The sequence below is a fragment of the Agelaius tricolor genome, unplaced genomic scaffold (genome assembly GCF_023055355.1).
Source record: "Agelaius tricolor isolate 1412-34295 unplaced genomic scaffold, bAgeTri1.0.p SCAF_4, whole genome shotgun sequence".
Classification (NCBI taxonomy): domain Eukaryota; kingdom Metazoa; phylum Chordata; class Aves; order Passeriformes; family Icteridae; genus Agelaius; species Agelaius tricolor.
Window position 1 is genome coordinate 25424937 of NW_027269264.1, and position 26004 is coordinate 25450940.

A 26004-nucleotide genomic window follows, 5' to 3' on the forward strand; every position below is an offset into this window, starting at 1 on the left:
AAATTACAAAGTTTTAACTAATCTATGATCCAACTTGCTTCCAAAGTATGACCAGATTTGCTCCCTTTGAGTAAAGGATCCATGTGTTGCTATTTCTTTCCCTTCCCCATAGTGGGATTTACTTCTTCATGTCTGCTGCGACCAAAGCCCTATCACATCCTTGCACCTTTTTAGCTGTGTTGCTGGGCATCAAATTCTTGTCACCCTGACTGCTTCACCTTGCTTACAGTCTGTAACCAGTGTTCAGGTTAATTAAAAAACATTTTGCTGACTTCCTTACCCCAGCCAGGACGTCCATAGCACATTCCCATCACCAGGTCACCTTTACTGTGCCTAAAGATCTTCTGAAACTGTATTCAGGCTGCTTTGTGAAGAGAGTAGTTTTCTCCTGGAAGTCAGCCATGCAAACATAGCACGTTTTTATAGTGTTTTGTTCATTAGCATGTTTGGTCTTTTGATGTGACTCCTTTTGTAACTGCTTTCTGCTTTTAATATATGATATTTTAAGAAAACTCTTCAGTTGTGGATTATTACTGACATTAGGCAGGAAGTGGAAATACAGGGCTCTTGACACTAACACGGACCCATTAAGAGGACACTGGTTATACAGGGAGACTAAAAGCCACATTTTACTGGAAAAATTACTGGTTATTCAGAGAGGCAGGTAAAAGAAGATCTGATAATAGAGGTGGACAGAAAGAGCGTGACAGAGGGAGAGAGCATTGGGAAAAGGAAGGAAAGCCCTGTGTTTTTCTGATGTCTCACCAACACAGCTCATCAAATGACAGATCACCATGTGAAGAAAGAAGAACCAAAATTACCTCAAAAGGGTCAAGACAGTACAAAACAAAAAATCTTTTGTCTTTTGATATCACCTATAGCCTTGCCTTGACATCCTGATTGCCCTTCTCCAAAGGACAGGAAAAACATCTCCAGATTTGGGGACTTTCTTGCTAAAGAAAAGGATCAGACTAAAAAGGAGGATAAGACCAGAAAAGGATATCACTGAGTTCACCTCAGTTGTTATTTTAAAAATTTTTTTCTTTGATATTATCTTGTGCCTCCAGAATCAAAGCAGAAATGTGGATCCCTGTTTAAATTAAACAGAAAGCAATTTATCTCTATGAGGCAATAAAAACAACATGAGAATTGGGCATGTAGCCAGATTTTTTTTCTACAACACCAAACACCTTCAAGACGTAATAGAAACACCTGGGAGAAATTGGTAAAAGTGTGTTTCAGGGAGAGCTGGGGAGCTGATACAGCTAGCCACCATGAAATAAGAGAGATAGAGCTCACTTATATGGTACATACAGGTATGAGATACTGAATGCTGGTGCTGGTGCTAAATTGCTAATTGGTTCATTAACCCTTATACCATGCAAGCAGTAGCATAACCAGTAACAGATAGCTGGTACTTACCTGCAAGATGGCTTTCTCCCCATTAAATACTTCCTGTCTTTTTTCAAAGGAAACATTAACATTACTTTATTAACAATTGAAAAAAATTAAATAAAAAAAATCAAGCCACTTATTTCAAACATTGGGGCTTATATGTACATTTTATCTACAAAAATCCTATATGATAATATTATTAATTTCCTATAATGGTTTATTTTAAGTAAGGAATAGTCTACATACTGAAATATGAGAATATGAGAAAAGAGATTAGAAGCTATATTTGAGAAGGCAAATCAATAATTATGGGAAAAATATCAAGTTACAGGAGCATCTCCTTTCAGTAGAGAAGGGCAAAAGTTTACAGAATATTTATTTATCTGCCAGCCATGTTTTCCTTTTTGTGAAGTGTGATACACAGAAATGTATCCCACTAGCCATGGGTACATGTTACACGTATCATAGTTGATGTTCCCTTTACTTTACAGTGATTAGTTTTGGGGAAAACCTTTTTTTCCTTTTTAATATCAGGAAACTATTGTGCTCTTTTAGTTACTCACTAACAACTGTTTAAAAATTTGTTTTCAAATGTGACTAATTTAAGATAATTTTAAAATCAAAAAACGAACAGATCCAAGCATTGAATAAAAAAACCTACATGAATGCAATTTTAAGTACTTTGCCTTGGTTTGGCTATAATATGAAAACGCCACTTACAGGATCTTAGAAATGAAAATGGTAGTTACAAATTATAAGCTGCTGTTTATAAGTCACATTTTTCTTCTAAAACTTTACACCCTCACAGGGTTATTTTTTCTGAATGTACATTTAATCCAGTCATCAGTCCATTTGCAATACAGTAATGCACACAAATGCATGTGCATTTTTTTGCCTATCTTTACCTTCATAATATGATTATCAATTCTTTTTAAAGTCTACCAACACATACAGTACTTTCTTAGCAGATTTGTTCCTGTAGGAATGCATTAAAAATTTTCTGGGCCAAAACAAACGTCTTCTTCACTATCCTGCTTCCAAAAAGAGCCAGTAGTGGCTGTCTAGAAGAGAAGATAAATACAGGAACAAATGGAATTGTGCATGTATGTGTTCCTTACCCAAGCATTCCACAAATATAATTAGTACTCATAATCAATACAGATTATGAATATTTTAATTTTTCATTATAATTTAACTTTCCTTGTTTTCCTCATCAACACAAAACACAATAAAAATGTATTCAAGCTGTGTTTTTTACAGACCATATCTGAGCTAAAAAACTGACACAGAGCATTGCAGAGCATTGTTAATAACTCAAATTTGTGACTTTTTGAAGAGACAACAGAAAACAGAGTATTTTCCAGTTTGAACATATCTAGTATGCACATTATCGACTAATTTATTTTGGTTGCAAATCGGTGATTCTTGATATTTTTCATATGATATTCTGCTCTCTGCTTCTTTATACATTTTTAATATATTCCTTCATATTAAAACCAAGAACCCTGCAAACTCAAAATGCCTGCAGATGCCAATAATAATTTACAAATACCAAATTTGAAATAAAACCAAAACGTAATAATATATTAGTTATACAGTTTGTATTAGACATTAGATCCTTGACAGTGTTTCATTTTAATGTAGTTCCTATGAATATGGTTTATGAAAGAACTAAAGATCTTGTTTCTCAGCATAAAGCAAAGAGTTGAAATCTTCCACTCACTGTATATCATTACGCATAAGGGGAAGCAGTTATTAAATAAATTCTTCAAACCTGTATAAGGGCTGAGTTTTACCTAAGTTTTAGGGGAAAATGAATAGATTGGGTTTTAAGTGGCCTAAGTCTCAAAGAACATAACTGTAAAAGAAAACTTCAAGACCAAACTATCAAATAAAAAAAAAGTTTAGAAGAAAAAAAAACAAACCTCAAGACCAAACTATCAAACTATCAGTCTACACATATATACAAGTTTGCATCAGCTGAACTGTGGATCTTGTTCCTGATCCTTAATTACTGCCTGCTCCAAATGAAAAAAACAATGCTACATGTGAAGCAGGCTTGTTAGGAGACAAAGCATAGCATTCTCATTAATCAAAAGAGGTTTATGTCAGATAATAGGAAAAGGTTCTTCACCTAGAGGCTGTTTGGGCACTGGAGCATGCTGCCCAGAGAAGTGGTCACAGCACCAGCCTGTCTAGACTCCAGAAGAATTTGGACAGTGTTCTCAGGCACTTGGTGTGACTCTTGGGGCATCCTGTGCAGGGCCAGGAATTGGACTTGATTTTTGTGTGTCCCCTCTAACTCAGTTTATTCTATGATTCTGTCATTCTGTGACTCTTAACTGGTCTTTGATTACACTGAAATGAACACATCATTACAGAGTAAAAGCAAGAAGCAAGGAGTTTAGCTTAACCAAATTACACCATACTCGCATTAAATCCACCTTATCCCAACAGATGAATCTTTCTTTGAAAACTGATGTCCACCAGCTCTGAGTGGGGTACACTTTTGGGCAGCCTAGGGTATGCAGCTGGATTGCTCAATTTAGAGCGGCAGCTACCTCATGCTCCCTTTTCTGGACTCCTTTTCTGCTTTTGTATGACAATGTGCTTCAATATTGCAGGTGAGCAATGAATCCTACCTACCAATGAAACCAATGAAACCCTTGAGGATTAGTATCTTGAGATGTGCATATGAGTACTGAATGATATGCTGGGAATAAACACCAAAAGTCACCTCCAAAATTCAGAGGGCAAGCAGCAGGTGAAGAGATTCTTATATTTTCAAGTACAAATTGTGTTTTCCAAGCATGAAACAGTGGTTAGAAAATGAGTATTAACATGTTTCAAAACTAGATAGAAGCTGGGAGGGTTTCTGCTAGGCTTTTTATCAATTAAAAATTCATTAGCAAACATACTTCCCAATAGTGAGATTTGCTACTCTTCAAGTATCATTGCTATTGCTAAAGTATCATTGCTTGTCTCTTGAAATCAGTATGTTACAGAGTGTTTGTCCTAATTTTGAAGGATAATTTAGTATTACTGAACAAGGAACAAAAAAGGCCCCAAACTAACTGTGGCACAAATATATTCTCTGCCATATAGCTTTTGCTTGAAGAGAGAATGGATCAAGTCTTCTTAATCCCAAACAAAACAATCTTGAACACATAATCATCCACTAAAATCTCAGAAACAGAGGACAGGAATAGTCTTGTTTGCTTTGTTATGTTCTTTGACTTTTCTCCAAATATGAAAAGGTTTTTTCCAAGAGGATCAACCGAAACCTATGCCAAGTTTAATATTACATAAAATATAACACACTGACTGTACAATATGAGAAAGGCACTAAGCCTCTATTCTGAAAAAGGGGGTAGCAAAACATATAATCTTTCCATCAAATAATCTCCATTTTTTCTTTTAAAAACAGTAATAAATTTCCCATCCTCTTTTGAAAGAAGTTAAAATATTTGTCTATCAATTCAAGATTCCTGAGGAACAGAGGAGGTTGAATTCTCATACAGAACACAAAGAATCTATAAAAAGAATATCATGGGGCAGGGTGAAATGGTAGACCTGTAAAGAATTAAATATAATTAGGATCAAAATTAGATTTGGGATCAAAAGAAGTAAGGGCAGAGGCAATGAAGCTGACACTGCCTGTTGGGAGGGTGCTTCCACCTGATGTCTTCTAGCACATGACTGTTCTGTGGATCTTTTTTCATTAAATATGTTCTGTTCTGTTGCCAAAAATTCCATAGGATGAGATTGACAAATCAAGTGATTTTTCTAGACCCTGCTTCCAAATGTGTGCTAACTCTATGTTTTGAATATTCAAAATCAGAAAAAAAAAAAAAAATAGTCAGAATGCACACTACCTTACCTTCAGGAAAGCATTCAACCATAACATATAATGTAAGAACTGGAAAAATTATTTCTGTTGAATCAGACAATATCTGCTAGATATCTGCTAGTATCTCCAGCAGATACTGCCTTGCTTACAAGTTTCAATTATTCCTGACTTCCCTTTTTTATGTATACTCATTTAAAATGTTCATATGTTGCTTACTTGCTGTAGGAAAATGAATAATCAGGAAATAAAAGAAACCTTTGTTGTTACCTGTTTCAACAACAGTGAAAGGAGTATTTCTTTACATGCCCATGAGTATTTGATTTTAAGTGTGATTGCGTTTATTTGAAACATGTGAACAAAGTCCCATTATGACTGGGTTCCTTTAAGAGCTTTCCAAACTACAGAAAGGTTGGTGTGTGGGTATGTTCTGCATGGGTATGTGAATTTAGGTACTTTTAACAGCACCTTTACATGCAAATCTATGCACACTATGCAGTTTTTAGCAAGCTACTGCCGAAGAAGTGTTTTCTGTTCTTTGGCAAATGTCCTTTTCCTTCTACATCAAAATATCTTTCTTAATAGGCATAAAATGTAATTGCCCTTTTTAAATGCAAGATTCTTACTTTTCTGCTTGGTCTGTTCCTTTCTCCACAGTCAAACTGAACAATCCTATCATATACTAAACACCAAAATGTTCTGAACTTCCAGCAGGCCTACTACACACCCCCTGAAATGACAAAAACTTTATCTCCCAAATGTGACAGCAGTGGGATTGATTTTTGTGCTGGCAAAGGTACCACAGGGTACTCATAAATATACTAGTATTATATACAGCTTGCATGAATAAATACACTATAATATATAGCTTGCCTGTGTGAGGAATGGCCTGTTTCCTATGGGAAAGGGAGGGGAAGATGGTATTTTACACATGTAAGCGATTGCTGTACTGTTTCCTTTGGCACCAGATGCTAATAAGCTGTGCTTATGTAATGACTAAAAGGTAGCAACTGAAAATTTTAGAACACTAAAATAATGCATTTGTTTTAAAGGTTAAACATAAATACTACACCTATACTTTCTTTATACCCAAAGGGTATGCTACACTGCAATTAGCAAAACCAATTTCTTTAACAATTTCAAAGTGTGTATTTATGGTTCCTTTCACCTCTGTTATATCTAATACCACTCTATTATGAGCATTATGATCTATTTATCTATTTAGAAATATTGATTATTTTAGCAAATTCAATCAAAATTCTTGCGCTTTTCTACTCCTAGAGCAAACTTCATAGATTTGTCGTTAGGGAGATGGTTCTCCTCTAAGAAATGATTTAGACAACAGAGAGAGACTATGCAAAGAGATGCATGCCACAGAAGTCAGAAATTCAGTCTTCACAGCATTAGCCATTTGGTTTTGAGGTACCTTGGTCCCAACTTCTCACAGATTGAATGTTTTCTCTTTGGTGTAGCAAGATGGCAAAGGTCAGATTCTTGGCTAGGGTAAATCAATAGCAAGTTCTACTAACTTATCAAAAAGTTAATTAATATTGCTGAGGATCTGCCTTAGTATCATTTGATTGACATAGAAAATCAAGTAGATGTTCTGCTTAGAATAAGTATATAAAAATAATACTACCATAGAAATGCTTTTGGGTAAAACAAAGGATAGCATGTAATACTTCATTTTTTGTATGTCTCTGAAGGCAAACCAGGGTTTAGTTGGCTCTAAGTAGACAGACATACAATTTTCCCAGTCTTTCTGCCTCCTTTGAGCAAAGCAAAGATCCAAACAGACTTAGATGGTAAGATCTTGAAGAGATTTATATCAATCTTTTGTAATTTCATACAAACTTACTGTGGACTATATTTTGAAACCAGCTTCATGGGACAGTACTTCTTATTTTCCATGATGTGATTTGTTTTGGATAAAATAATACTAAACCTGGAAGAAGCTCAGAAAAAGTGCAGGGGAGAAATTTGACTGACAAAACCATTCAGGGAATGGTTTGTAAATAATTTGCGTTATTTACAGGGAATGGTTTTGTAAATATCTTGAGTTATTTACAAAAGCTGAAACTCAAACCTACCAGAAGACATAGCCCTAAACTTAAGTTTCAGCCTGCTCTTTGTACCTTAGACTAGCATATAGATGAACCACGGACATTATATTCAGCATTACAGCACTTCAGTTTTCTTCAATGTTTTTCTTCTAACACAGTTTATATATAATAATGGGAAGCTTTCTTCTGGCAGACAAGCTGATTAAGTGTTCCATTTAATAACATGATGCAAAAAATGGTTTCTTCAAACAGGGCCCCTGTTCCTTTTCTGACCAAATGGAATTCTGTCAGCTCTTTTGTTTGTACATGTACAACCTGTACTGAATCAAAGGGAATAATGTAATTACAATACACTGAGGTAAGCTTTTTCCTCACTAATACTGTAAGAGCCAAACATCTTACCTGCTGTCTTCTTCCATCTTTATCTTCTGTTGTTTTCCACACACAACTGCCACAGTAATCACACTGCTTTAAGATTTCTTTTAAAACCTATGTCTGCTTCTGCAGATCAAATTTCATATGTGATGCGTATACTCATCCTCATATGATGCACTATGGGAACAGCTAGTGTTAGAGCATGTAGGTCCATTTGAAAAATGAACTTTATGTTGCAGAGTTGGAAAAAATCATAAAAATACAGAAGAAAGATCTATCTCAAGGTACAGGATCCATCTGTTAGTATTGAAACGGAAACTATTAGATTTATTTTGAATCAATAAAGTGAGTGTCAGAGTGTGGCAATAGAATTGGATGGTTAGTGGTGATATGAAATTGTAAAAGCAGGGGTCTAATCAGCCTCAGGATCCGATAAAGATCTCTGTAAAATGTGAACTATAGAATAGTTGAGGAACTCTTGTCCTGTGCAGCTGAAGATGTCTGTCTCCAAGTGTGCTAACATAGCACATCAAAAAATGTACTGTGAAACCTGTGCCTTGAGGCCAGCTCTGTCATATTGGGGGCAACTGAGTTTTCTTTTTCATTAGATCTTGACACTAGCTGAATAAAATTAGGTTACTGAGCCAGTAATCCTACAAGGAGAAGCCTAACCATAGAAATCAAAGTGACATGTGGGAAATACTGAGCCAGTAACACAAAAAATACAGAAATGCTCTGGTAGCAGCTCCTTTTTTTTTTGAGATGGGAATCTGTATAGAAGTCTGGCTGTTGACAGCAAACCAGCTTACCAGTGCAAAACAGTTCCCATGTTTAAATCACATGTCCCTTGACATCAAGCTACTTAAAAAAGAGGATCTGATGATCCAGTGAGTGAAAAGGGTTGTGACATCATCCCAGTTAGTAATTACTTAGCCAAAACTTTGTAAAGAGTCTGTGCCTTGACGTCAAACAAAACAGACAGAGACATTGGCTCAGCAACATTTAAACTTGGGCACTGGACAAACAAGAGGGGATTTCTGAGCCAGTGTAAAAAGGGTTTATGCCTTAGCTTTATTACAGCAAGGTAGCTGTATTTACAGAATAAAACCACAAAAAGACTGTACGTTGGCATCAGCCCAGCAATTGAGAACTGTGAAGTGAATGAGCTTAGGCCACTATTTATTCCTCCAGGAATGCTCATTAATACCAAGGTGAAGAAAACAGACAGGCCAAAACTCTCCATATTCCACATTCTAACACTGGGAACAGCATAGCATTTTGAAAATGCCCCTATATTTTTACTGATGACTGAAAAAAGGTTCCTGACTGTTCAAGCGAAAAGAACAATCTCACATTAGAACAGAAGTAGCAGGTGCTCAATTTCAGGTTTACCCAAACTTCAGAACCTTTTACTAGTAAAAAGAATACAACTATTTAATTGAAACTTGGTTCAGAGTAGAAATCATCCACATTTTGTCCTTTTTGGGAAGTCTTCCTTCTCATATTCCCACTTAACTTCAACTCCTTCTTTTCTCCAGGGCAAAATAGAACCTCTCATTAACTTGAATTAGCTGGGGAGTTGATTTTGCCAGTTTTCTATATTAATTCACAATAGCATAGTAAATTGCTGACAGAAATGAGAGTGGTGAATACACAAGTAAATCAGAAATGTTTCCTTGTTCCATTACCACCATCTGCACTTATCACATAGCAAGCATACACATGCACACATTCCCCCCATCAATGGGTTTTCTTGCCTCTTCGTCATCCTGTATTACAAAAAATACTAAAAATTCTGCCCTAACACACAAAACAATGCAGTGCACTGCAGCATCTCATGTGAAGTGGTATTTACTGACCTCCCCTTCTCTGATTGATTTAACAAACTCTGGAAGTCCTGCAAGACTCAGTTGTTTTCTTACTTCCATGTAATCTGCACATTTACTGAACCAATTTCTTACAGGATTTTCCTGGTTTTGGAATCCAAGAATATAGGTTAACTTCTGAGTGGCAGAAGTGAAGATCAGTTTGATCATAAAGGCAAAGTTATATAACTAGTATGCAGGTGCTGTTTTCCCTTAACTTCTACCATGTCAACTTTTAAACAGGGCATAATGTATTCTAATTTGGAGAATGTGGACTTGTAACTAAAGACTTTTTACTACAATATTTTGTATTAAAATCCAACAACACCAACTTAGTGTAAACAAATCAAGGGGGAAAAAGGTTTGAGGACCATTAATGCTGTTGAGAACATAACTAAAAAACTGAGCTGGTGTGCTTCTTTCTCATGGCTTATCTGACTCAGGGTCTGTTTTTAAAAATGGATTAAGTAAGTAGGAGTAATTAATATATTTTATATTATATATTTTGATCCCTTCAAGTGATTTCTTTTCTTCCAAATTGTAGTAAAAGGAACTAATATTTAGTAGCAGCCAACCCTAGAGGAATTAAGCCCATGCCTAAGAAAACATGTAGCATCTTAAAAAGAAAATGCAATTTTATAACTCAGACACAGGAGGGTCAGCTGTTCTGACTTAACTGATACTATCACCTCAACTAGGCTCCTGGGTACAACTGCAGTTCAACATGTTTCTAAGACATATACAGTAGACCCCTTTAGAAGATTTGCTGCAATGTTGGGGTTTTTTTCATACGCACTGAAAGACTGACATACTTGAGAAATACATTTACTTTTTCTAAAGGAGTCTGGAGGACAGGAACTTGGTGGATGCTTTTTGTAGTTAAAGCACCACACTAATTATACACTCACCTGTCTAACATTTAGTTACCCCGAAGTTCTGTGTTATGCCTTCAGCACACCTGTGAAAAAATTATATCCAGGAAAAGCTCTACGGTATAAATTCCAGTATGTCCTTTTGAAACTTAGGAGAGACTGAAATAACACCAAGGAGGTGGCAGAAGCACTGAAATTATAATATCTTTTTTTTTTTCTTTCCCAAGCAAAAACACATACAAAATATCCAAATCTTTAGGATAGGATTAGTGATCTTCAGGCTGATATTGCACTCCTTCATTCTGGGTTAATTCTGTTTGCACTGCAGTCAGGTTCTTTTAAGTTCCCTATGTCCATATGAAGCTGGGCTTCATAGGAGGATCAGTTCTCCTCTGGACTAGTAAGCAAGCTGCTTACCTCATTAAGAATTGGGCACTATATTAGTGCTCTGCTATTCTATGCCAGTACATGATCGGCAACTCATCTGAGCACACAAGTGCATGTATTTCAGCATGGGGGTGTGCATGCTTGTAGGGGGGGGAGAGAGATGTGGGACAACTAACAGAAAATGTTAAGGTCAAAAGTATGCAAAGTGGCAGACATTCCCAAATCATTAAGGCAAAAACCCTGCTGCTGTTTTCCTAGGGCTTCACTTTTATGCCGTGTGTTGCTAGTTAGCAGCTCTGACTGTGGCAAGCATTAGAAAAAGCAGAATGTCAGCCAAGTTCTGCTTAGTGGTAAAGTCAAAACAAAAATGAAAATGGCATTCTTAGAAGCTGGTAACTGGTGGGTTTTTGTTGTTTGTTTTAAATGCAATTAATAGTTTTCTGCTCACTCCAAGAATTGCAGCCAGTGATTAAAGAAGTTACACTTCTTTAAAAGGACTGACAGTCCTGGATCAATTCTCATTACAATAATTTCTTAGCAATTCATTTTAGTTTCTGAGGTACTCTGAGGTTCTTCAGTAAAGAAGCTGTTACATACGCAGAATGGTATTATGTTTCTTTCTTATGATAAGAAAAATGGAGTGAAGTATATAAGAGATAATTTTCTGGCTTTTAAAACTCAGGCAAAACTGCTCCTGCCACTCTAAGAGACTTACTTTTTTGATATGGCTTGTGTAACACCATTAATTTTGTTAAGACAATTAGGAGTCTGATTTTGGGGTTAGATAACTGAATGACTTCATGACGTTAAAACTTTATCAGAGGAAACTTCATCTTCTTCATGTAATACAAAGTCAAACTCTTCAACTGAGCCTAAATACCTCTAAGAATTGCATCTGCTATTTTCTGCAATCTTTATAACCTGGTATAGTATGCATGAAATACATTATGAAAAATGTAGATGGTAAAAAAATAGTGTCTAAATTGAAAACAATATTGGGCCTTGAAAAGCATGTGATATAATTATAAAAACTACAAAGACATTGAGTAGATGCAGAAAGGTACTATGCTTTACAAATAAAGGTCAGCATGAAAGTTACTCAAAATGCTACTTCAAAACACAAATTGAAATTGCAATCCAAACATGAAAACAAATTTCTATGGTATTTATTAAAAAATAACTTTAAATAATCCTATTTAATCAAAGAAATTATGCCTTTGCCTGAAACATGATACTGTTCTTGCATTATAAGAACCACAGAACACTTTAAGCTGTGTGACACTATAATGTCCTTTCTCCTGAGTATTGGTTCAAATACTCCTTTCCAAACACTACTACTAAGGCATTGTCAGACATTGTTTTTTTTAAGAGATACTGTTATCCATGCCAAAACAAAAAGGTAAGTAAAAAAAAAGTTCTCTTTTATGTGCTCTGACATAAATGAAGGATCATTTGCCCTGGGAATTCATTTTTCATCCATTCAAATCAGCGGAACAGTTGTCATTTATTACAGTACTGCAAAGGCTCCACATGTGCTCTAGATTCTCTCTTAATTTGATACATATTCTGATATTTTTTTTTTCTGAGTGAGTGGAATGAAAGAGTCAGATTTACAGTTAGAAATGCGTTTTATCTTCCTGCAGAAAAAAACCCCCAACAAAAATGCAGACCCACCTGTCTATTTTTTTTGTGTTGACTTTTTGAAATAAAGTACAATTAGATGCATATTGAAGAGCAGTGGCGCTGTATGTGTCCATAGGTAAGATAATATAGAATAGTTTAGAATTATCTTGGGTGTGAATTTTGGGGGCAAATCTCATTCCGGATTCATCCCACACTGGAATTTAGATTTACGACTACTAGTCTTGAAAATAATTGGGGCGGGGGAAGGGTAAACTAGTCAACATATGTTCTATGCTCTGTGTAGCAATGGGTTTGGAAAACAGAATGTTAATACCTCACAGATCAAGGAAATAGTTTCCTTTACTCATCCTTTATGCATTCAAATGCCTCTAAGTCACTGTCCCTTCTTTATGCCCACAATAACTAAGAAAATGTTCGCATAGCCACAACAGATCCTGTGCTTTTAATAGCATTTATCACCTCTTGAATTCTGGCAGCAGACAGAGAATTTCTAAATTCTGGACTTTTCAATAATGTCGGCTTGCTCCCATAGTGAAGAATTAACACCTGCCAGCAGTGGAAACTGGAAGCTCATTGCTTTCAGCAATTACCCACAAAAGGATTTAAAGAAAAGAGAAGCGTGGAGAAAGGAAGTGCACATGCTACCAAAAATAACAAGTTAGCAATATAGCATATAACTAATAGGTTACACACAATGATAGCAGCTTTTTGATTTTCAATGCATTGTACAGTTGTTGAGAAGCTGAGAGACTCTCAGATCCAAAGAGAAAACTGTGAATTGAAATCAGCCAGAAATCTTATTTGTTTATTGGTTTGAAAAGCAAATATGCTTCATAGGATGGAAGAATACTTCCACTTGTTAGAGTGAGGCAAAACCTTTGCTCTATTTCAAACACTACCAAATTTATAGAAGTGAAGAGAAAAATCTCTACAGTTCTTTCCCTCTGTTGAGACTCCACCCATTCTGTCTCTGTTGCAAACTCCTATGAAAATATATTCATGAGTCTTCTCTGGGGCAGTTAACCTAACAACCCCAAGGAACTCAGACCTCAATCACACGTAGATGACAAATGCTTAGGCTGCACACACGATGTGATTCTAGCACATTGTATTCTACAAAAGACCAATGAAAAGCAATAATAAATAAATAAACGGTGTTCATAAACACCATTGGTGTCTTTACAGCAAAGTAGTAATGTCAAAGTTGAGAGAAAAAGATGGAGTTATTAGCTCAGAAGGATGTTCTGATTTATTCCCAAAATACAAATATTTAAAACTAAAAATGCTCTCTAGAAAGTGCCCCATGTAGGTTTTTGCTTATACATTTATCATTTAGGATCTTCAACAAATGGTTGGCTTTAAAATACATGGAAAATAATAAATGTAGTTGATAATCAACTGATATTAGAAAAATTGTATATATTCTGTTCTGTCTTCACTGCTGTATCACATAAGATACAATTTTCTACAGATCAATCCCCACTCCAGTAAAAATCTGATTGGGCAATTTCCATTAAACACAAAGGATGACACAGCAGAATTTACCAATGCATTAAGAGCTAGTTAAAATAAGAAATTTTTATACATCTTTCAGCAGCATGGAGAAGATTGCCTTTGACTACAGACACACAAACCTTGGGTAAGAAATAATTTTTAATTCTCACTGCACCTGGCTATCACATACTTCTTATAACTGATTTGATGTTTCACTTGGTTTCAGTTACTTTTCCTTCTTCTGTGGAGCAAAGGACAAACCAGGAAGAGACCTAGAGCTTATTTCTCAAGCAAACCTACCCCGAAAAGCACCAGTTGAATAATAAATACTATAAGAATTGTAATTTCTGCTGTGCAGCCCCTGGTAGAACACAATTGTACTTAGGGTAATTCCATGCATGGGAGGTTGCACATGTTTTGACTAAAATAAACTTTCATTATATTTCTGGCTTGGGAAGTTGGTTGAACATTAAATTGTCATCTGAAATTTTACAACTTTTTCAGCCTAAGCTTACACGAAAAAGATAATGCTTTAGATGCTTGGAATTTCCTGTACAAAATGAAATGCAAAGGTGATATTCTAAAATGTATTATCCATGTATAAGCTCAGGCATGGTAGATCTAAAAATCTTTACATGTGAAGCCATCAGCAACTGCTCAGCAAATAAGGAAAATGTGCAGTGGACCTTAAGCTGATAGGAGACTATCAGGAGAAAACAAGACATGGGTATCATGCTCCTTAAGCATCAGTAAAAATGAAATGTGTGATGAAGACAGATAACCACTCATCTGCTCTCCAGAAATTTCTCCCCTCTTCTGGTTCCCTCTCCCATTGCATCCCCTCCTGTAATTACCAGTGTCTGGTCCCTTGATCCTTTAGACACAGCACAACTCTCAGATACAGCTTTCAAATAAAGAAAAAGTGTGGTACTTGCTACAGCTGCCTCAATTCTAAGAATCCTCAGCTGAAAACAGTATAAATGAGACTGAGTCACAGCTGTGTGAAATCTTGAGCAAGTCTATAGCTTGACACATTTCTTACCTGAACAATCTCTTTTTCTGCTATGGTCAAAAATTATGAATTATTAAATACTTTTCTGTAAAAAAACAGCTCTTTTCAAACGTAGGATAAAACTGAGAATACCCATTAGCCTTCAGGAGAAAGTTACTTTTGATATAGAATGGTGTGTATTATCTACATATAGAATGCACATTTTAAGGGTAATATACTTAAATTTTAATGCAAAAAAAAAAAAAGAGAGACATTTGTGCTCTTAACAGAGACTTAACTGATTTGTGACATTTCAGTGATCTTGGGGCAGTTTCCATAGCTCAGTCCATTCAGACTGAATTTCCCATTGAGTAACCAGGACATCAAGAGAGAATCTTCACTGAGACAAATCTGATGCAAAATGTAAGTGAAGTTTTAAAGATATGTTTTGTTTTTTTTTTTTAAACCTCTTGGCCTTACTTGATATGCAGTGTTTCTCTCTTCACTTTCAAACTGCTGTGCCTTCAAATCTAAACAGCTCCTGCTTTAGAAAACAACATGTAAAAGGTTTAATTTAAATTTTGAAGTCAACATTAACTCTGGCTCCAAAATTTAAATGGAGGAAAATTAATTACATGATTTTTTTTTCTCTCTAAAATGCATCAGAGAGGGAAAGCAAAGCAGTTTCACATGATGGCTTAAGCTAGCTATACCTGAATCCAGGTAATGGATCAAAGAAATAATAGTACTTGTCCCCAGAATGCAAACACCTCCTAAAATATGCCAAAGTCAACAGCAAACCATACTACATAAACACAGAGCTTATTTTTATACATCAATATATTTTTATTAAGGTAGGTCCTCAGTTCATGGGTCAAATCAAAACTTACCTGAATAATAAAAATAAATTAAAATTGCTTTTAGTATACAAATAACATAATAAAGCAGAAACGCTACCTTTTTTCCCTGAGCTGGATATACCACAAAAATATGAGCTCAGATTGCCAAGCAGTCACAAACCACAATGCCATGAAATATGCAAGAAGCAGAGACCAGTGCTGCTATGGAAGGTTGCAATTCCCAAATGGGAAATAATGATGTTCAATGTGCTGATTACAATACAGTTTTACTGTATTTGTGAAGTCTTCTTTTTTACCAGTTTTTCACATAAAATGAAGTCAGATAAAAGGCATCTAAAAGCTCTTTGTTTGGTCAGGATAGATTACTCAGGATAGATTACTCCTGGTTTAAACATGGTTTAACTGGTTTAATCTACCAGTTTTTCATTGTTTTTCATTGTTTTTCATTGTTTTTCATGGATTTTTTCACAAGGAGTGTACCACATAAATTAGTAGAGATCATGCTGGGAGACAGACTGCAGGGTACACATAGCTAACAAAGTTTTTGTCTCTCACCACACTTGATCCAGAATCAATAAGCACAAAACTGTGAAATTCATCCTTACTTTCCCTGACACTGGGCCAAGAGTTCCGTGTTTCAGTAGTTCAGAAGAGACCTTCCATTGACAGAAGAGCATCAACTCAAATCATAATGGCTGCAGAAACAACTAATAACAAGATTCTATGGGGACATGGCATTGGCTCTAGCACTTCAACACCAGATCCCACATCTTTCCTTACTAGCCAGTCATATAAGCCTGAGCCATGAAGATAAATACAACATGAATATCAAAGTAAAAAAATCCCAGAATCTAAGGATCTGACTCAGTAGTTTAGAAGTCGCATTGGAACCTGTTTGAAGCTTTTGAGAGTCTTGGCTCTATGCCTAATGTTCTGTAGAAAGCAAGAGAGAACAGAAAAGCTGTGCATAGCACAGTAGAACTGCACGCTCAAAATTAGAAGAAAAGAAAAAAAACGAGAAAATTATCTGAAAAGGCAATTTCTTTCAATAGGATACTGGTGTGTTGTGGTGTATCCAAAAAACTGAGCACTTGGCCAAAGTGTGTCTTTACAGCTGAGCTAATGGAACAATAAGCAGCAAATAAACTCACAAAATATTTGCTCACATTCATCTTGCTGGTTATTGCACAAATTTCTGTTACCCCATGATTATTCAAACTCCCTGGCTTTAACAAATCTGAAGTAAAGGCTATTGTCATAAATTTTGTCTCTCTTTGTATCATCTCTTATGACTGAAATTTGGGGTTTTTATTTGTACAACTCAAGTTTCCTTATCATGGATGGCCTGTCAATTCTCATCCAGCTTTTAATGTTCTTTATGTATTAAAAGGAGAGACTTCATCTCATTGCAGACCACATTCCTCAGAGATTGTACTAGAAGGCTTGTCAGGCAGATTTGCTGTACCTGGCTAATCTTGGCTTTTGCAAGTAATGGGCAATTAATTCTAAGTTTAGATTAAAAGCACATCCTCTATCTATAGAAAAGAATATTAAATCTGCATAGTAACAAAAGGCTGTAAAGTGAATGAATGGAAAGATAGAAAGAATTTGCTAGATATAATATTAAATGTACATTTTAAAACTTTTTTAAATTAATCTTTTATTAAATAATTACCACAGTGATTTTAAATAAAATCTAAACAGGGCCTACAAATGTAGAGATAATTGTTTGCAATGATCTGCAGTATTAGTTACATGAAACCAATTGACAGAGGCTTAGTTTAGCTCTCTCTTATAACTTGCCTTGGTGGTTCTGGCTTAAATATCCAATTTTGGCTCAGAGGAGGAGGATGGTAGAGGCATGTTTAGTCAGCAGTTACTGGTTTTTGTTGCACAAAAGTGGGCATATTCACTGTTGGAATACAATTCTTCTTCTATTGGGAAATTTTAATTTGTGATGAGAATGGAAAATTAACATTAAGCATGTACAAATGATAGCACCACCACTTTGTATACACATGCAGACATCAGTCACACTCTGGAAACCAGTGTCGATGCTCCACAGCAATGGAGCTGCAGGAGGATATTGCCAAACCCCTGTACTAACCTGGAAATACTATCATATTTCCAACTGATCAATTACAATTTTGTAGCTTCTCTGCAAGCTACTGGAGTGCTAGAAGACTGGGGCTTTACCCACCAGAGTCCTCTGGCCTTTTGCCACAGCTTTCATTGTTTCTTTTGGCTGTTCTTGAGGTCATCTCACATTGATCTTGCTGCTCCACAAGCTGATGCACGGTGCCTCTTGCATTTTGTTGACTTGATATTTGAAGCTTCTGTAACCTGTCTTCTCCTAGATCAGGCATATTGTGGGCTGTTCTAATCCAACAAATATTTTCTCATAGTCCCTCCATACAGATTGTTACAGTGGCTCAACTTTTACATCTGATACGACAACAAGCTTTAGGGACCCTGAGTGGAGCAATGAAATGAGTGTGCTTGTGTTCCAACTAAAAATGGCAAAGCAGAAGAGACTACAGTGTAGATGTGCTACATTCATCTTTACAGGCCTCAGAAATACTCACATGATAAGTCCCTCATCTACCAACTTGTAAATCTATCACAAGCTATCACAAGGCCTTACTACCTGTCAGGAGTTGAAGTTAGCAGTATGGCAAGATCAAAGCTGCTATGTAACGTTTGTGCTGTGCTACATCTAGGAGCCCCTGATTGTACTCGGGCCTTGATTCATCCCCTTGCCATGCCTGGGCTGTTGATAGACCCTGTCATCAGTATCTAGCTGCCTACTGTGGTCCAGCCCTGAAGAACTGTGCCTGTCATGGCAGGCAAGGTCTGTGTTGGAGTCACCATCAGCTCCCAGCACAGATTCCCTCAAAGGAATATTGCTTGCTGTTTTCTGACAGCGTCAATGCATATTTATGTCTCAGCACAGCACACTTGTGTAGTTAATTACACAGCATGGAAAAGAAGCATTTATCAGAGCCTTGCAACAAATTTATAATTAAGGTTGGTTTGGGAAATCTAATAACTAACAATAAGTTAACCTAATGTAAAATCTGCAGCATGTTTCTGTGGCAGATACTTTACAGCCTTCCTCTGTAATTTTTCTGCTACAATAAACATTAAAATTTTCTTCATTCTAATTATAAAAGTCTGGCTATTTTTCTGTGATTTATCATCATGTGTTTCTGATGGTCTTATATTTATCTCCTTTCAGACCTTCTAAATCTGCAGGGCAGAGCATTACTCTTTCTAAATACTAGACCTAATGTAAAAGCAGACCTAGTGTATCCAAGGGAAAGAAATGCATGGAACTGTACAGACAGAAGGTAGAGAAATACAGGTCAAGTGAGAGCACAGGGTGACAACAAAGAAACTTCACAAGAATGAAAAAGCAAAATGCCCATTCAGGGACAGAAAAACATAAAATTCTGACAAATCCTTCCAGAGGGACCTTTTTAAGAGGGTGCATGGGGTATATTGTGAGGGTTACCAAGACCAAGTGCAAAGTGCTGCACCTGGGTCAGGGCTTCTCCTGGTATCAGCACAGCCTGGGGCATGAAGTGAAACTGAGAGCAGCCCTGCTGAGAAGGACTTGAGGCTGCTGGTGGAGAAGATCCTGGACATGACCCAGCAATGTGTGCTTGGAGCCCAGACAACCAGTGGTGTTCTGGGCTGCGTCCAAAGCAGCTTGGCCACTGGAAGGGAGGGGATTCTGCCCCTCTGCTCTGCTCTGCTCTGCTCTGGTGAGACCCCACCTGCAGGGCTGCATCCACCTCTGGGGTCCCAGCACAGGAAAGACATGGACCTGCTGGAGAGAGTCCAGAGGAGGGCCACCAACATGATAAGAGGGATAGAGCAGCTCTGCTGTGAGGGGAGGCTGAGACAACTGGGATTGTTCATCCTGAAAAAGAGAAGGCTTCAGAATGACCTAATTGGGGCCTTCCAATATCTGAAAGGAGCCTACAAGAGCGTGGAGACACACTATTTATAAGAGCCTATAGTGACAGGATGAGGAGGAATGGCTTCAAACTGAAGGAGAGTAAGTTTCAATTAGATATTAGGAAGAAAGTCTTTACTGTGAGTGTGTTGAGGCACTGGCACAGTCTGCCCAGATAAGTTGGGGATGCCCCATCCCTGGCAGCATTTAAAGCCAGGTTGGATGGGGCTCTGAGCAACCTGATCTACTGGAAGGTGTCCCTGCCCACAGCATGAAAGCTGGAACTAGATGATCTTTAGCCATTCCACAGACTCTATGTATGAGTCTACGATACTGATGTTTTGTGACATAGGAATTCACAGTTCTTTTGATGACCACATCTAGTAGGACACAACAACTCAACAGATTCCTTTAGGATAGAGGCAGACAGTAACTTAAAGCCTCAGAAAAGAAATAGGCAGGATATAAAGGAAACCTTTTTGCAGTACCTGCCCTGTTATTTCGTCACATGAAGACATTTTTATTGGCACAAAGAAAGATATGTGGAGATCTTGTAGAAGAGCTTTGTTCTTCTTTGAACCCAGGATGTGATACCACGTTTGGGTTAACAGCATGGTCAGCTCGGGGCACCTTAAAGATGCATTTTGTCTCTCTCATCTTTTCCATCTGTAGAGAAGTTGCAATAAAAAAAGCCAAGTTGAAACAGGATGACTAAGGCAATCTGCCTCTCAAAGTATGAAGATATTTTTTAGTGATTTTGTAAGTTAATAAATTTATTCCTGGTCCATAACATTTTTCTCATATCTACATACATTGGAATTTGTCAATATTTATTTATCAAGGAACTTGTCAATATTTATTTTCATGTTTTGCATATCTACATCACACTGCTACTTCTTTAAACATGCAGTAGCTTGAAGATCTGATTGCAAGTTTACTATATTTGTTTGGGGACATGTAAATGTGGCTATTCCATGCAGTGAATCTGCATGGAATTGTAATCCAACTTCTCTAAAAGGTTTATTCAAAATTCAGTGAACTTATTTCATTCAGGAACTTGGTCCATTGTGTTATCTCTTAAAGCTTGTTACACTTAAATGGCACTAAAAGACCTCAAAGAACAGAATACATAAGATGCCTTCTATTCTTAAAATAAAAATTTAATAATCAAAAAAGCTGAATTTCTATTTCTATTGAGTACATCCAAGTTCCTGAGATAATATCACACAGATTATATACTTGTGTCTTTCCAAAGCCTGTAAGTTCAAATCCTGGTCTTCCTGGGGAATGCCAACCAATCTCAACTTTAACCTCATTTTATGTGGCTGCCACATAGGTGGTTTTATACATTAAGGCTATGACACTAATGGATTTTCATTACATTTTAATACCTAATTGCCCTTTACTCCCCTGAAAATTGCAAAGATTTGTAGGACAATATACATATATGCATACATCTTAAACACAAGCTCTTAGAACTACATTACAGTCAGACATCAAAGTCAAGAAAATATGCCTGCTGAAAGGAACCTACTCTGATTCTTGAATATTAGCACAGACTTTCTCCTCAAAGTTCACCATGAGGGCTGGTATTTGCTCAGTGAGGGTTTTACAGCAGTGCCTGAATCCATATGCCCTTGAGCCAGGATTAATGCACCCATTACATATGAGAAGTAATACAGTCTCTTCTGTGGCTCAGTATAAAGGGCCTCCTAGTATGAGCAGGCAATTGTACCAAATTACATATAATTGTTCCTGATGAATTTGCAGTGAAGGCTAGAGTCTGCTCAAAACTCAGCTGAAACCACCAATTTATGTTGGCTTTTGTTCAGTACTTTTCTTGCAAAACTACAAATGTTTTGGAGCCTTTTTTTCTTTTTTTTTCACTTTCTAAATATTTGAATACCAAACCAGAACCTTCCACATGGCAAATGGAATCAGTTTTATGCTTCTTGCTTTGTCCCTTGCATTTGGGACAGTCAGTGGGAGAAGTCTTTGTAATGTGCTGTGGAATCACATGATCACCTATCTAGCTAATGTTAACTGTTACGGGTCTCTAAAATTGTTTGGAAGAAGAAAGAAAACCAAAATAACCTATTACTTAATAATAACTATAATACTGTGTTTCTTTTTCCCATTATCTTCATGACAATGGTAGTGATTACTTAGATAACTGATAAAATTTTTAATAGGAAAGAATCCTGTAAAATTTTTTCAACCTTACTTTTAATTCTCATTTTATTTCTGCTTTACTTATGATGAAAACTATATAATAGAATACAGAACTACAGGATTATCCAACTAATAATCCTGTAGTGTTCTGTTACTGGCAGAAAAGCAAAAAGGTCCTGAACAGCAAGGCATCAGATTAAAGGTCATTCATAGGTACAGTGTTATTTGTCATTACCCATTTGGCCTTCTGATGGAATGTTTCTCTTTGTCTCCTTTGTTTTCCGGGGCAGTTGCCCAAGTCTATACGGTTAACTACTACTTTTTACTCTCTGTCATACAGTGTCACATTTGCATTCTGGAACACTAGCAGTGTTAGTAAGTTTCTGGGAAGCTGTTTGATACAACAACCAGATTATCTAGGGGTGCCTAGCTCTTACTGATATCGTGGAAAAGAAATTACCAAGTATCACAAAAAGCATGAGGCTGTGAAAAAGACAGCAAGGGTGAGAAAATATTAGTCAGATCTTTAATGGAAATATCAATCTATGTAAGAAAGGACTAACACATCCTCTACTCGAGGGACTGAGAAATGATGACACATTAGGAGGAGGGTTACCACTAGTGCAGACATGGAAAATACGTAGATTAACACAGAATTTCCTCAGACCTCCTGAGTCTTACTCTAGCTACTGGAAGAATTTGTGCTACGTTGCTATGGACTCATGTTTCAGTGCCAGGTCCGACACTTGTGGTCTGATGGCAAAGCCAAGTAAAAGGGCTCCCTCTCTGCCCAGGCACCAGCTGTTTCCTTCTCTCTCCATTTGCCCCAGAAAACAGCACAGACCATGCCACTTCAGATGACAGAAGCATGGAAACTGGAGCTCATTCCTAACATTAGGAATGAGACAGATCCGAGGCTCTGTGGAATGCAGGCAAACACTTTGTACCTTAGCCCTGGGAGAAAAACAGCAATGCTTTCTAAATCTTACTTGGAGAGTGCCTGCTCAGCATTCTACCCACATCTTGCACAAGGCCCATGCCTTTCTTCACTTGGCAAGAGCACAAAGCCCCCACTCACAGATTGCCTCAGCATAGCACTTAAATCAAACTCTAAAACTGGACCTTAAACTGTATAAACTCTGGCGCATTTCATGGCGTTCTTTGTCCCCGTTAGTGATAGGAATAGCAGTGATACTAAGTCAGAAGCAGCTCTGTTAACCTTTCGTCCTAACACATCTTTTTTTTCCCAATTGTGAAGATGAAATATGGAGCTTCAAACACTATCCATCTTCATAATCTAGTTCTTATTTTTAAAGAAAACAAGAAGATGGCTGATACTTGTTAGCGTAGAAAAGACTAAATCTGAATGCAAAGTTTACTTTGCAGAGAGCAGTAAACAGGTGTCTGATCTTAACAAGCACTCACACTCTGAGACACACTGAGAATTGGTAATGACAGCAAGTTATCACCTGGAAATAGCCTGTAAGTGAACCAGGACCTGGCTGGTGAAAACCTAAAACTGCAAAACAAAACCAAAATAAGGAAAAGAAAGATTATGATTTTTAAAATACAAACCAGAACATTTTGACAAACTGCAGATTTGATGAAGATGTTCTTCTTGTGAATTAAAGGAATTAAAGGAGACAAAATGCAGAACATAATTTAAAAAATCATTTCAGAAAATATACATGCAACTTCAGTGTAACCTGTTAACACCTTGAATAATATATGTTATGTTTGCAGGATTTACTGTGGAATTTATAGAGACAATTCATAATTACACATTTATATGAACTTCTGTGCTGACTTCCTGGGCTTTCCCCTCAAGCCTATTCAGCAGCAAAAACAACTAAAAATTACAAATACAGTCAACTGAAAATTGCAAAGACAGAAAGAAAAAGACAGGATTCTTTAATATAGGAAAGTAGAGAATCATCCTGATGACAGTGAAAAGCTGGGAAGTTTGCTTACCTCCTGTCCACCTACCATCCCCTTGGTAACCCTTAAAGAAGATACTGGCAAACCTTGTTATTAAGTTACTTCAGGTACTGATTCCAAAAACAGTGTCATTGAGCACCTTATTTCTATAATGCATCTGTCTTGAAGTCCAAGGAGTATATGAGATGAATACAAATAGTGATATATCAATGACTATGTTTTCTGCAGCAAAACTGTTTTTAGTCAGAAGTAACTTGTGAACTCTATAACAATATCCAGAGAATTACGGTCATGCCAGATATCACAGAATCACAGAATATGCTGATCACAATGATCATCAAGTCCAGCTTCTAGCCCTTCACAGAACCATTCCCAAGGGTCACACCATGTGCCTGAGAGTATTGTTCAAATGCTTCTTCAACTCTGTCAGGCTGCTGCTGTGACCAATTCTCTGGGTAGCCTGTAAATATATTACAATTAAGAATTCCAATGCTGATCTAGGTCCTTAATTTCAGGGGTTTTTTTAATATGTCTTTTCATTTTGTCCCTCCATCCTCTCAAGCCTACTTATTAAGAATGAAGAATGAAGAAAATTTGGCAACTATAAAGCATAAGAACTGATGGTATGAGTCAGCAGAAACAGAGGTTCAGTCAGGAAGTTTGAGTTTCTTGGAATGGGTATTTTGATGCCATTTGGTTTGGTTTGGTTTTTTGAATATAGCAATGTTAATCAAATACATTTTCTTTGTCTTTTTGGGTTGCCTGGTTTGTGAACATGGAGTAATCATTTTACTGGTTGATGCCTAAATAATTACTCATACGGGAAAGTGCTTTGTGATCTACAGAAGGAAAATACTTTATTATGTTACCTGAGCTTTCTGCTAAGTTGGGAAGGCAAAAATCAACCCAGTCATGCAAAGCTACCACAGCTCTCAGTGGATTAAATCTATACATTGACATTGCAATGAACTAAGAATTTTCCCAGGAACTTCCAGCAGGCCAGAGTTTTTCTCCTGAGTCTATTGCTCAGTGAGAACATAGGAAGTGTTCCTCTATGTTCTATAAACTTCCTCAATTTTACAATTAATGTTAACCCCAAGATGAAAATGTCTGCAAGTAACATCATGTGACAGGAATGCCCGTGGAACCCTGTAGGAGTTTCCAGGGAAGTCCATCCACAGCTGAATAGAAGCATTTTCTTTTAAGAGCTATGCTGGAAGCACTAAGAACTGTTCAGGGTTCTCTTTACAGCAGGACTGTGAAGCCCAACAATGCACACATTTAGGAGGCTGTCAGCACACCTTGTGACTCCTTTTCCAAAGCATTATGAAATGCATAATTTCTCTATACAAAAAAAAGAAGAAACAGGGGGTGGGAATTAAAGCTGATTGAAGCATTACTCCACTGAAGACAAATCTCTCACTTGCTACAGTCACATGATACAGTGATAATGCACATCTTTTTCACACAGAAAGTCATTCTGTCACCAGCAGCTCTGGGTTTTGCCTGCAAGATGACTTAATTAGGTAGCTGAACATAATGTGAATACAGATGGCATAAGCTGCTCTCCACCAAACTTGTTTGCCCATTAAGAGAAGGGTGGAAGCAGAGAAAGCCTTTTACCCAAGACCCACCAGTCTTCAGAAAGAGAACAGTACTGTTACTTCAGCAATAGGGTTAGGAATTAAATTTTTAATGCAGCAAACAGTTTTCCCTTTCAATAAGGAAAATTAATTGACAGTCTGAAGCTCACATGCCCATCAGCAGAGAGAAGAAGCCATGTTCAGTTATATGCATTGGTAATATAAATAAATAAAACCACATGGAGTAGTCTTGGCAAACAAACAAAACAAAACAAAGCAAAGCAAAACAAAGTCAAATAAAACAAATCAAAATAAAACAAAACAAAACAAAGTGGAAATGGAATTCCTGAAATGTCTGTTGTCAAAGAAACACACAGAAAGCAAAAAACATATGGAAAACTCCTCAAAGACATTAAAGAAAGGTACATATAAAATACTCAAAACATTCTGTGACAACAGATTACCATGGTACAATTTCAAGCACACATTCTCCTAAAAGTATGTTTTCAATAAAAATAAAAAATAATTTTCTTATTTAAACTGCAATTCACAGTCAG

At 36.8% G+C, this 26004-nt stretch overlaps 1 protein-coding gene and 1 long non-coding RNA gene across 4 annotated transcripts in view; one reads left to right on the forward strand and one right to left on the reverse strand.

Moving 5' to 3' along the window:
• The window catches only part of ADAMTSL1 (ADAMTS like 1), a 391950-nt gene that overhangs the window by 194647 nt on the left and 171299 nt on the right, over positions 1-26004 (reverse strand). The window lies entirely within an intron of this gene.
• On the forward strand, positions 1875-7758 carry LOC139589010 (uncharacterized). The gene is made up of 3 exons (XR_011678902.1): positions 1875-4019; positions 5900-6038; positions 7558-7758. It is a non-coding gene; the product is annotated as an uncharacterized lncRNA (long non-coding RNA).